This window comes from Mauremys reevesii, linkage group 2, assembly GCF_016161935.1.
Source record: "Mauremys reevesii isolate NIE-2019 linkage group 2, ASM1616193v1, whole genome shotgun sequence".
Classification (NCBI taxonomy): domain Eukaryota; kingdom Metazoa; phylum Chordata; order Testudines; family Geoemydidae; genus Mauremys; species Mauremys reevesii.
Window position 1 is genome coordinate 95,359,850 of NC_052624.1, and position 12,091 is coordinate 95,371,940.

The 12,091-nt window shown below is 40.8% G+C and overlaps 1 long non-coding RNA gene across 1 annotated transcript in view; it reads left to right on the top strand.

Moving 5' to 3' along the window:
* Positions 1 to 666: 666 nt before the first annotated feature.
* The window catches only part of LOC120397063, a 63,946-nt gene continuing 52,521 nt past the window's right edge, over positions 667 to 12,091 (top strand). The window contains exons 1-2 of the long non-coding RNA XR_005593649.1: positions 667 to 684; positions 11,845 to 11,895. This is a non-coding gene — a long non-coding RNA (uncharacterized LOC120397063). The remainder of the gene's footprint in view (positions 685 to 11,844; positions 11,896 to 12,091) is intronic.

The following is a 12,091-nucleotide window of genomic DNA, read 5'->3' on the forward strand; positions in this document are numbered from 1 at the left end:
GAGTAAACAGGGCAATGAGAAAGATTTTGGGAACATCATAATTCTAGGCAACATTTGTTGCAGACACTTTCTGTTTGTGATGGGACATATGAGATGATCTTACTCAGTACCACACTCTGGGTGCTGTGTTAAATTAGATTCATGTGTGACGCTGGACTTAAAAAAACATTTCTTTTTATATTTCAGCTGAGAATGTTGGATTTTTGATTGTATATCTTTTGTAGTTTTCTACTCTAGTGTATGTAGAAATCTATGTAATCTACTGTACTATATACAGTATATACTTTCTGCAATAATAGCTCTGCAATTTTGAAAGGTCAGTAAAAAACAAAACAAAAAACCAGTTGATCTACTGGTATATGGACTCAATCTTTCAAGACTATTGTGTGAAGTACACTGAGTATAGGAGTTAATATTTAGATAGTCCCAGAACCCCATGTGTGAACTGGTGATGCTCCATTGAGGATCTGTCTCACTCTATCTAATTATTAGCTCCTACACCGAACCTTTAAATCATACAAAAGTTTTCCTCGTTGTTATGGAAAACCTCTAACACAAGAAGGTTGACACAGAGCATTTTGGATGGTCTAATGGAACTGTGCTGATTTACACCAGCTGAGGATCTGGCCCCAAATGGCTGGTTCTAGAACCTGGAAGAAACTGCCACAGTAAGAAGGTCAGAAGGTGAGTGGGTGCTCTCACGCTCTGTTTAAATTTTCCTGTGTTAAAAGTTTCCCTTAAAGATGAGGAAACCTTTTGTATGATTCAGAAACGTGATTGTTACACTCACAGAGACAAAAGATATGAATGCAGCACTGCTTGAATTTGAGATGGAAGTCTCGGTGGATTCTGCTTGGAGATCAGCAATAATAAGTTCCCTCCACAGGAACTTTCTCCTGTGCCAACACTTTCTTTCTTGTAAGGGAAGGTGAGAGGTGAAAATTCCATTGATGATAACTGCGCTAGCACTTTATTTTCTTATCTTGTCTTGAAATAGGCCTCATCTCTGTTTCTTTTTTGCAGCAAAGATCATGGTAACACTACTTTGGTTCCAGCAACATCAGCAGCCCATTATATTTGAATAGAAGTTGCTCCCTATTTAAGGCTGTGTCTATACTACAGACCTTACCACAGCACAGCTGTACCGCTGTAGCTGTGCTGCTGTAAAGTCTCCCATGTAGCTGCTCTATGCCAATGTGAGAAAGTTCTCAGTCAGCATAATTAAACCGCCCCCAACAAGTGGCGGTAGCTATGTCAGCGGGAGAGCATCTCCCACACCAGCGCTTCTGTCGGTGAAACTTATGTCACTCAGGGGTGTGTTTTTTTCACATCCCTGGCCAACCAAAGTTTTACCGACAAAAGTGCTAGTGTATACATAGCCAAAGTCATCAAACAGGAAAGAAGCATTAATATATGTAAAAAGCTGGCTTCCTTCTAGAGGTGTTCAGTCTTGTCCACCAAGAAGGCCCATTGAAACCAAATGAGCCATTGTGAAACATCAAAGAACTTTTGTTAACTGCATTTCTCCCCACTGCAATGGAGAGGAGATGTGGGCGTGAACTCATCCCATCAGCCTGAACTCTGGTGAGAAAGGAATAAAAAGCCCTAACAAGAAGAAACTATCTCTATGCTGCTTGGACTTTGGGAGAACAAGATTTCTATGCATAAGCAACGGATCGCCAGCTGCTTAACCTGGGTTAGCCCTAAAGGACTTGAGAGCACCCATGACAGCAGCAGACGGTACAAAAGGATTGATAACCATCATAGCCAATTTCCAAATGCAAAGGGTGCAAAATGACTGATAACCATCATTGCATCGCCAATTTACAATGGCAGACGGTGCAATAGGGATGGTAATTGTCTCCGCTACCTTGCAAAGGCAAATGAATGCTGCTGTGTAGCACTGCAATATCGCCTCTGTCAGCAGCATCCAGTACACATACGGTGACAGTGACAAAAGGCAAAACGGGCTCCATGGTTGCCATGCTATGGCGTCTGCCGGGCAATCCAGGTGAAAAAGGGCGCGAAATGATTGTCTGCCATTGCTTTCACGGAGGAAGGATTGAGTGACGACATTTACCCAGAATCACCCGCGACACTGTTTTTGCCCCATCATGCATTGGGATCTCAACCCAGAATTCCAATGGGCGGGGGGGACTGCAGGAACTATGGGATAGCTACGGGATAGCTACCCACAGTGCAACGCTCCGGAAATCTACGCTTGCCTCGGTACATGGACGCACACCGCCGAATTAATGTGCTTAGTGTGGCCGCGTACACTCGACTTTATACAATCTGTTTTTAAAAAACAGTTTCTGTAAAATCGGAATAATCCCATAGTGTAGACATACCCTCAGTCAGCGTGGCTCCAATAGAACTACCCTGACTTATGCCAATCGAGGATGTGACACACTATCAATAATAATAACTCTCCTGCTTGGTGCAAGGGTGAACTATCTTGGGGAGGCCTAGCCCTCGTGCTAGCCCTCTGTACAGGGATGAATTTCACACAGTAAGACTAGTGTTTACAGTTTGCAATAAATCAATATATTTATTTCCTGATGTTCTGATTTTTGTGTGGGGAAGAAAGCACTAATGTAATCCTGCAATTTAAAATTTGACAATTAGGTCTTAAATAAAATTCCCTGCACTGATATTAGCTGAACGTCCTTTCCAAAACCTCTTTTTGGAACAGGGCCTTTTAAATGGTTATTACTCAAACCCCACTAATCATAAACTCGCCCTATGCAGGAATACACCACAAAGGGTTGTTCCCCACTTAAGTCTCATTTAAGCATTATATTGAGGTTTTAAATTCTACATAAGTGGGGCATAGGTTTTGGGCTGGCCCTCTGCTCAAGGCTGAAAGACACTACATGAGTAATTGAATGCATGTCATTGCCAACAGAGAGCAGTGTTTCCTTTGATACAGGGCCATCAAAATGAAACCAAAGAGAAGTCAGTCAATATTTACCCTAACAAGTATAGAGGGCTAAGGCATAATTAAGCCTCTGTGCCTTCCCAATCTGCTCTGAAGATGGAGAAGCCACCAGCATAATGTAGGCAGCCCTGGAGATGTGCCAAAATTATAGGAACCTCCCTGGTCTGCCCAATGGGGTGCAGCAATACCCAGAATTGCCAAAGGGCTGCATTGCTGCCCTCGGCATGCCAAGGCTTGTGAAAATGTCCTTGAGAGGCAACCTTACCACTGTCTTCTGCAGTACCTGTGCCAGGGAATCCTCCCTTGGCTTTTAGAACCTCTTTATACCACTTAGCACTTTTACATGGTATAAAGGGGCTGGAACGGGCGGAGGCAGGGAAGGTTTGAGGATCTCTCTATCGGTTAATAAAACAGTAGATTTTGTCATGGAAATTGTTAAGATAAATCCAAAAAGCAGTTACATTTCTTTTGCTGCTTCTGCACACTAAGCACTGTGCAGGCAGAAGCAGAATTGATAGGCATACAACATGGCATTTTGTGCCCTCTTCTCAATTCCAGAAGAGGCCCCTTACAATGCCTGGGTAGTCCAGATTGTCAGAGGTTTCCCAGCCCAACTATGCAAAAATTATGTTAGAAGTTGAACAGCGGGGAAGAGGCCTTATTATTCACCCAAAACATAGTAGGCAGGATATTGAAAAGTATCTGATGGACTTAGGCACTTGAGACTATGACTTTTAATGGGAGATGGGCACTGTTTCATTTTTCACTTGGTGGGTAATAATATGAAAGGACTCCATGCTTGAAAGCTAAACTGGCTCTTTATTAAAAGAACTATTCACAGAGCTGCTGAAACTAGCATGCTAGCCATGTGCACACAGACTGACTTCCTGGTGCCTTCTCCAAACTCTTCCCTCCTGCAGCTTGTGTTCCTCCCTCCAGTTCCATGAAGGTTGCTACAGGCACCTAACTGCCTCAGGCACTATTCAGAAATGTTAGCCTCGTTAGCCAAGGTTATTCCTTTCCCCTCCATCTCCTTGACCATCAAAAGAAAGGCCAAAAGACAGCCCATTCCATGTAGCCCCTTCAAAATCACCTCACAAAGCTCCTGTCATCACCATGGTTCAGAAAACCTAACCTTGTGTAACAATGGCTCAGTAGGTAACTTAAGAAATAAAATACAAATCTTTTGAATTTTCAGAGTGTTGAGCAATAATGACTAAATTTCAGTGCAACTATTTAAAAAAAGAAAACAATGCAATCATTTCTAAATATACCTTTAAGTGGAATTAATTTACAACTTACCTTTTAAAACAGAGATTGAAGACTGATGTGAGTTACTTCAGAAGGCGACTAGATGATGCTGGAGTGTATTCATGTGGGGGCCACATCATGCTTCCCACAAACAGAAGGGCCCTTTCATACACAGACCAGGGGCTCATCTGCCTCCATGCTACCATCCCCCTTCCAAATGATTCTCCATATTGTAGTGGGAGGTTCCTACTGGGGCAGTGGGTGGAGACTTGCCAGGGCAGGGTGTGGAGGTGTGAGCTGGATCGGGGGCAGGAGGATGCACATCCTCCTCTTTCTAGCACTACAGAAAGTGAATATAACATATAATACAGCTCCATCCTTTATTCACTTTCCTGCTAGCCATCCCACTATCATGGCTACCCATTGTCCTGACTTCCCATGAATCTATAGAGATCCACACCAATCCTGGGGGACCTATCAGGTTTAGAGATAGGCCCCTCAATCTTTTCTGAGATTCCCTCTCTCACAGCTCCCACAGGTTTTTTGGTGGGTAGGGAAGCTCTGGAAGTTCCCTACTGCAACTACTGATACTATCTGGCTCCATAGCTAGAGTTTTCTAGACTATAAAGCTCTTGAAGAGTGTGGTAATTAGGGTGACCAGACAGCAAGTGTGAAAAATCAGGACGGGGATGGGGGGTAATAGGAGCCTATATAAGAAAAAGACCCCCAAATCAGAACTGTTCCTATAAAATTGGGACATCTGGTCACCCTAGTGGCAATGATGTTGCATTGTCTAGTTTACAGCGTTTGCACAACAGGGGCTTTTGGTAGGGGAGATCTAACAATGGCCCTGTAACCATTAGAGCTCTCCTGTTTTGGAAGAGGGGAGATATGCTGTGGGAAAGCCACACTTCCCCAGGAGGATAGCAAATTGTTATTATAGGTCCAAACATTCCCCTCTACTGCGAAATCCCATGGTGGTAGTAGGGGAAATAATCCAAAAACTTCATGAAGAGATGCTTTCAGAGGCTCTGCCTGATGGTTTCCTTAAAGAGGAAGAGTTCATGGAACCCTATGGTGAGTGCATGTTACAGGTGCCTTTCTGTCCAGATCTACAGGGGATATGAATTTGTTACAGCCTCCATCCAGAGAGTCTTGGCTCATAAACTCACACTGTAGCAGCTTTGGAGTTCCTGGTCCAATTCCTGTGTGTTGGCCAAGATCGTGGCTGTCACATGGGAGGGGTGCAACAAATCCGATGGATCGCAGTAAATCCTAGGTGATGGCCTCCTTCACTCTCTGGAGCTATGCTGACACTGGCTACTTTCCTTGTAGTTATTCATTAGGTAGACCTATGGAAAACAGTTAGAACTGCATTTAGCATCACAAACCATCATATGGATTTCTGCTTGAAAATTTCCCCATAAGTGGCAACTGATTTCTAGCTTTGCCCCATCAGACCATTCCCAACGTTGCAGAGCCCTGATTGCATAAAGTAATTTAGAGGGGCTTTTGTATATTGCTGGGAACGGGTGGGGAGCAGTGTGCGGCAAATCTGCTGCGGTGCTTTGCCCCACTCTTCATCACACGTGCGTCTTTTTCTGTTTTCCGCTGTGTAAGAAGACAGTATCCATCCCCCATTTTAACATCCACTGCAGTAATTGTCACAAATAATACTTAAGTAACAATCTCTAGTTCCTTAGGGTGTTTTGCTCCCCTATGAGAAAGTTCTGGTGTTTTAGTTCAGTTCAAGTTCCAGGTATTGTGGGGGTTTTTTAAACTAATTGGTGCAGGTCAGAGAACTTTCACTTCCTTCCATCAATCACCAGAGGTCAGAAGTTCATTTTTCTGCCTTCAGGCACCAACTATAATATATTATCCCCCACACTTATTCCATCATACAGTTCCTAAGACCTAAGCTTTTCTTTCTGTCCCTGAAGATCTTGTTCACATGATATCCTGTTTTAGAAGAGGGGAGATATGCTATAGGGAATGATCATACAAGATGACTGAATGACCTTGTAAACTGGAGTAATAGAAATGGGATGAAATTTAATAGTGCAGAGTGCATGCATTTAGGGACTAATAACAAGAATTTTTGCTGTAAGATGGGATGTATCAGCTGGAAGTGACAGAGGAGGAGTGTATTGTTGATCACAGGATGACTGAGTCATCAATCTGACGCAGCTGTGAAAAAGGCAAATGCAGTCCTCGGGTGCATCAAGGGTGGTAGTTCCAGTAGAGACAAGGAAGTGTTGGTATCATTATACAAGGCACTGGTGAGACCGCATCTGGAATACTGTGTGCAGTTCTGGTCTCCCATGTTTAAGAAAGATTAATTCAAACTGGAACAGGTGCAGAGAAGGGCTACTAGTATGAGCCAAGGAATGGAAAAACCTACCTTACGAAAGGAGACTCAAAGAGCTTGACTTGTTTAGCCTAATCAAAAGAAGAAGGGGAGATATGATTGCTCTCTGTAAATACATAAGAGGGCTCAATACCAGGGAGAGGCATTATTTAAGTTAAGCACCAATGTAGACACAAGAACAAATAGGTATAAACTGGCCATCAACAAGTTTAGAAATCTTTCTCTAATTTAATTGAAATTAGAGAAAGATTTCTAAACCTCAGAGGAGTGAAGTTCTGGAACAGCCTGCCAAGGGGAGCAGTGGGGGCAAAAAAACCTAGCTGGCTTCAAGACTGAGCTTGATACGTTTATGGCGTATGCTGCGACTGCCTACAATGGCATGTAGCCAATCTGCGACTGCTAGTTGCAAATATCTCCAGGGGCTGGTGATGGGACACTAGATGGAGAGGGCTCTGAGTTATTACAGAAAATTATTTCACAGGTGTCTGGTTGGGGTTCTTGCTCACATGCTCAGGATCTAACTGATTGCCATATTTGGGGTTGGGAAGGATTTCCCCCCTGGGTCAGATTGGCAGAGACCCCGAGAGTTTTTTCACCTTCCTCTGCAGCACGGTGCATGGGTCACTTGCAGCTTTAAACTAGTGAAAATGGTGGATTCTTTGTAACTTAGTCTTTAAATCATGATTTGAGGACTTCAGTAACTCAGCCAGAGGGGTCTATTATAGGAGTGGGTGGGTGAGGTTCTGTGGCCTGTGATGTGCAGGAGGTCAGACTAGATGATCATGCTGGCCCCTTCTGACCTTAAAGTCTATGTATCTATATCTCATCCTGACAACTGTAATCTCCTCTTCTTTTGCCTCCCTGACACCCATCCACCCTCTCCCACCCTCCAGTCATCACAAAATGTAGTTAATATGCTCGTTTTCCTTGGTTGTCAATGAAGGAAGAATTTTTCAATGGTTGAAGCACTACTTTCTCTGTGCCTCTCTTCTCCAGCTGTAAAATGTGGACAATATTGCCCTATCTCACAGGGCTGTGGTTGAGATAAATCCATTCAAGATTATAGAGTATTCAGATACATTAGTAATGGGGTCCATAGAAGTACCCAAGATATTGAACGTGTCCCCTCCACTTTTGAATACTTCCCCGGAGTTCCTGTTTCCCGCTGTAACAAATTTAATTGAAATTCAAGGGGAAAGCCTAGGGCTGAGCACAATCAGCTAGCACACTTTAAAGGTCTTAATACCTTCTACATTGGGTGCTATAAGGTGTTTTAAAACACATTCACTAAAACTTATAAACTCCTATCACCACCTTTTCCCTAGTAGATAGGAATTAGAGTTATAGGTCTAATCTAGCCTCCACTGACGTGAATGGGAGTCTTTCCATTGATTCCAGTGGACATTAGTTCAAACCCTAATATACCAGGCATAGAGGATTCTAATGCAATTAGCATTCTGACAAAGATATTATAAAGATGTAATTGGGATAATTGTTGCCTACAATGCCTATTATATGTTCAAGTTTTATTCGATTATGTGTGGATCCTGGTTGCTCTGAGCAAAATGGCTGGTTTCTGCTTTCTTCTCCCTTCTCATGCTAATTTCTAATGCTCCTTTGAACTTAACTGTCAAATAACTGCCAAGATGCAAATTCTCTTTCCTTACATCTTGAAGAGAATAATGTTCCTTTTCACAGTAAAGACCCTCTTCTCCTAGGTGGTTTCTCAGATGTCTTTCCCCTTGCAGTGTTAGAACAAAAATCTCTCTCCTCTTTTCAGTCATAGTCTTAAATAAATAATGACCACATTTTCACCATAATTCCAGTATAGCAATATGTCTATGAAAACATAATCCCAATTATACATATAAAATGATGGGGTCTAAATTAGCTGTTAGCACTCAAGAAAGAGATTTTGGAGTCATTGTGGGTAGTTCTCTGAAAATATCCACTCAATGTGCAGCAGCAGTCAAGAAAAGATGGGATCGTTAAGAAAGGGATAGAAAATAAGACAGAAAATGTCATATTGCCTCTATATAAATCCATGGTATGCCTAGATATTGAATACTGCATGCAGATCTGGTCACCCCATCTCAAAAAAATATATTGGAATTGGAAAAGGTTCAGAAGATTAGGGGTATGGAATGGCTGCCATATGAAGAGAAATTAATAAGACTGAGACTCTTCAGCTTGGAAAAAACATGACTAAGGGGGTATATGATAGAGGTCTATAAAATCACAACTGGTTGGAGAAAGTAAATAAGGAAGTGTCATTTACTCCTTCTCATAAAACAAGAACTAGGGATCACCAAATGAAATTAATAGGCAGCAGGTTTAAAGCAAACAAAGGAAGAATTTTTTCACACAACGCATAGTCAACCTGTGGAACTCCTTGCCAGAGGATGTTATGAAGGCCAAGACTATAACAGGGTTCAAAAAAGAATTATACAAGTTCATGGAGTATAGGTCCATCAATGGCTATTAGCCAGGATGGGCAGGGATGGTGTCCTTAGCTGGGAATGGGCAACAGGGGATGGATCACTTGATGATTATCTGTTCTGCTCAATCCCTCTGGGCATCTGGCATTGGTCACTGTCGGAAGACAGGATACTGGGCTAGATGGACCTTTGGCCTGACCCAGGATGGCCACTCTTAAATTTTTATATAAAATTTGATTTCTGGAGAGACGGTATTCCTTTATCACCCCAATAGTTTTCCATTTCAGTGTGTGCACAAATCAAGAGTTAGTATTAAATTTATGTTCTAACTCATACCGAAAAGACCTTGAACCACATTTCAAAAGACATTTCATGCTGTAACTAGGCCCAGTGCGGAGAGCCAGCACAAGACCTGTGTGCTGCTTACATTATTACAGTGGCAGTCAATGGGCAACTAATCTGTCATGATTTTGATGCTGCTGTCTGGTATTGGAGTACTACAACAGTCCTTTAGTATGTCTGAATAAAAAGATGGGTCTTTCTCAAAGAATCTCTGTACATGAAGAGGTAGATGAATAAAATTTCCAGGCCCCAATTCAACTAAGCACGTATCTAATTTTAAGCCTGTGTGAGTAGTCCCATTGAAGTCAATAGGAAAAATGTCAAAAGTGCTTAAGTGACTTTCAGTTGAACTTAGGCTCCTCAATCACTTATCATAGTATTATTATTTATCTTATGGTAGTATCCAGGAGTCCCAGCCTTGGATCAAGACCCTATTGTGCTAGGTGCTGTACAAACGCAGAACAAAAAGACAGTCTGTACCCCAAAGAACCTACAATCTAAGTACTTAGACATTTTTCAAAATTTTGCCCAATGGAACTACTCACACGTGCTTAAAGTTAGGCATGTGCTTAAATACCTTTTTTGTTGGTAACAAAACATGAAACACTCAAAATCTTAGCACATCTGTATCATAATAATCGCCAAACAGTTTTGAAGGGAAAAGTAATGTTTCATAGGCAAACAGTGGGGAAAACAAACTAATATGCATTGTTTGCAATAGAAGACATGTGTCTTTTATACAGGCTGTCATTAATGAAAAATAACTTCTGTTTTTAGTGGTACCATGATCCTGATATGGATCTTTCTTCTGTGAAAAAAGAAAAGACAGACCTGATTATTTGCTAAAAAAATCCCAAACATCCAACAGGTTAAAAATATAAAACAAAATATATGTGTAGGAAACTGCAAACACTTTGAGGCTATTAAACTTTCATGACTTTTGATTGTGTTTGGGAGACAAAGTGGAAATCTATTGAAATTGTTTGGTTAGCTTTAGGATTTTGCAACATAATCAGACATAGTATATATTCTTATATTTTAACATTTTTTGCTACAACACTCACAACTATATTTTAATATTTAATAAAGACACTAATAAGTTTATCCAAATCCCCAAAAAATTAATTATGACATTTTGTGAATATTAACTTTGCATTAATGTTGAGGTTTTCCCCCTCGAGTTTTTTTTCTTTGAACAAAAAGCCTTTGAGTATTAAAAGAAAAGCCTTTCTTTGCAAGTGCATTGTTTGTTGAGGCAGAAATATATGTTCAAATATTTATAACTGAGGCCTTTTTGAGCTTTGCAACATATTAATTAGTATTATGATGACTATAACCCACCTATGATATTAAAATAGTGTGGTACTCCTTTTAGCAAAAAGGTATTTCATAGAGTTATGAATATCAAATTGGCTTTTGTGGCAACAAAATAAAAAATTAGTCACGTGACACACAACACAGGACAACGTACATGACAAACTTACAGTTGAAGACAAATGGTACCAGAATTGTACATTACTATACAAGATAAGGCAGTAAGGCCATGCATTTTTGAAAATGAAAAGATAAAGCACAGGGTTAAACATTTAGTTAGGCAAGATATTACATTTTTGTTTAAAACTTTTAATACGACTTGATTAAAAATTTCTGTTAGGTTATTTGCCCACTTTGTTGTGCTAATTTAATGCAGTTTCCATTACTTTATGTTACCTTTACATTTAAGGATATTACAGTAAGGTAACAAGGAAAACCCATATTAGTGGCTAGGATTAGAAGCAGAGTTAACATTTCTGTTGCTTGGCAACCATATCCTCAAGAAAATTAAAAGTACCATTAGCTATTGCATTCCTGAAAGGTTAAAATAATTAATTTACCAGATTTATTTAAAGTAAAGTTACCACCTCGAGCATTTTGATGAGTTCTATGGTTTTTTTTCTGTTTCTCCGTTTCTTCCTGTGACAGGAGTTTCTGTAACAACTGTAACATCTAACTTTTAAAACAAAGAGAGGGCAGAAGTGGGGAGAAAGCAGTGTAGGATGGGAGAGAGAGATGAGCCAAGAGAGATTAATTAACTCTGTGAGTTCATTTTAAAGTCCGAGGCGCAGCAGCGACTTGAGCAAACTGACAGAGGACATAAAGGAAAAACTTGACTTGTATGGAAAATATTTGTAAAAGAAGGTTATATTATTAGCTCTGAGAATGGGACCAGGATTTACGCCTTTGTATCTGTATTAATGTAGTCAAAGGTTCTATATTGAACATACTAATTATATATATTTTTTCCTCCAAGAGAGGGCACTATTAGCCTTTCTATCAGAGTTCTCTAAAAACTCTCCTACAAACACATAAATCTAAAATACTTTTTAAAGCTGTGTTGTCACTAGGTACTGTACTATATGTATTGCACACATATTAGACCATATAAAGAATTCTCTAGGTTGCCCAGCCCTTCTTGATGAATCACTTGGCTGGATCTTACTAATTGCTACTCCTCTTCCATTCAGGCGCTGCCTGCAGGAGATCCGTTTGTCTGAAAGATGTTGTCAATCACACTGGTAAGAACTTTTCCTGGTTACATCCTCTGGATTCAACTTACTTGATTCCACTGGGTATTTTTGGTCTCCAAGATCAATGTGGGACGTCACATACCACAGTACATCCACAGGGGCATGAGAGAACTCTGAATTCCACTGCCTTTGACAGTTACATTATTAAAATCCATAGGGCAAGATCTCCACCTCGTATAAACTG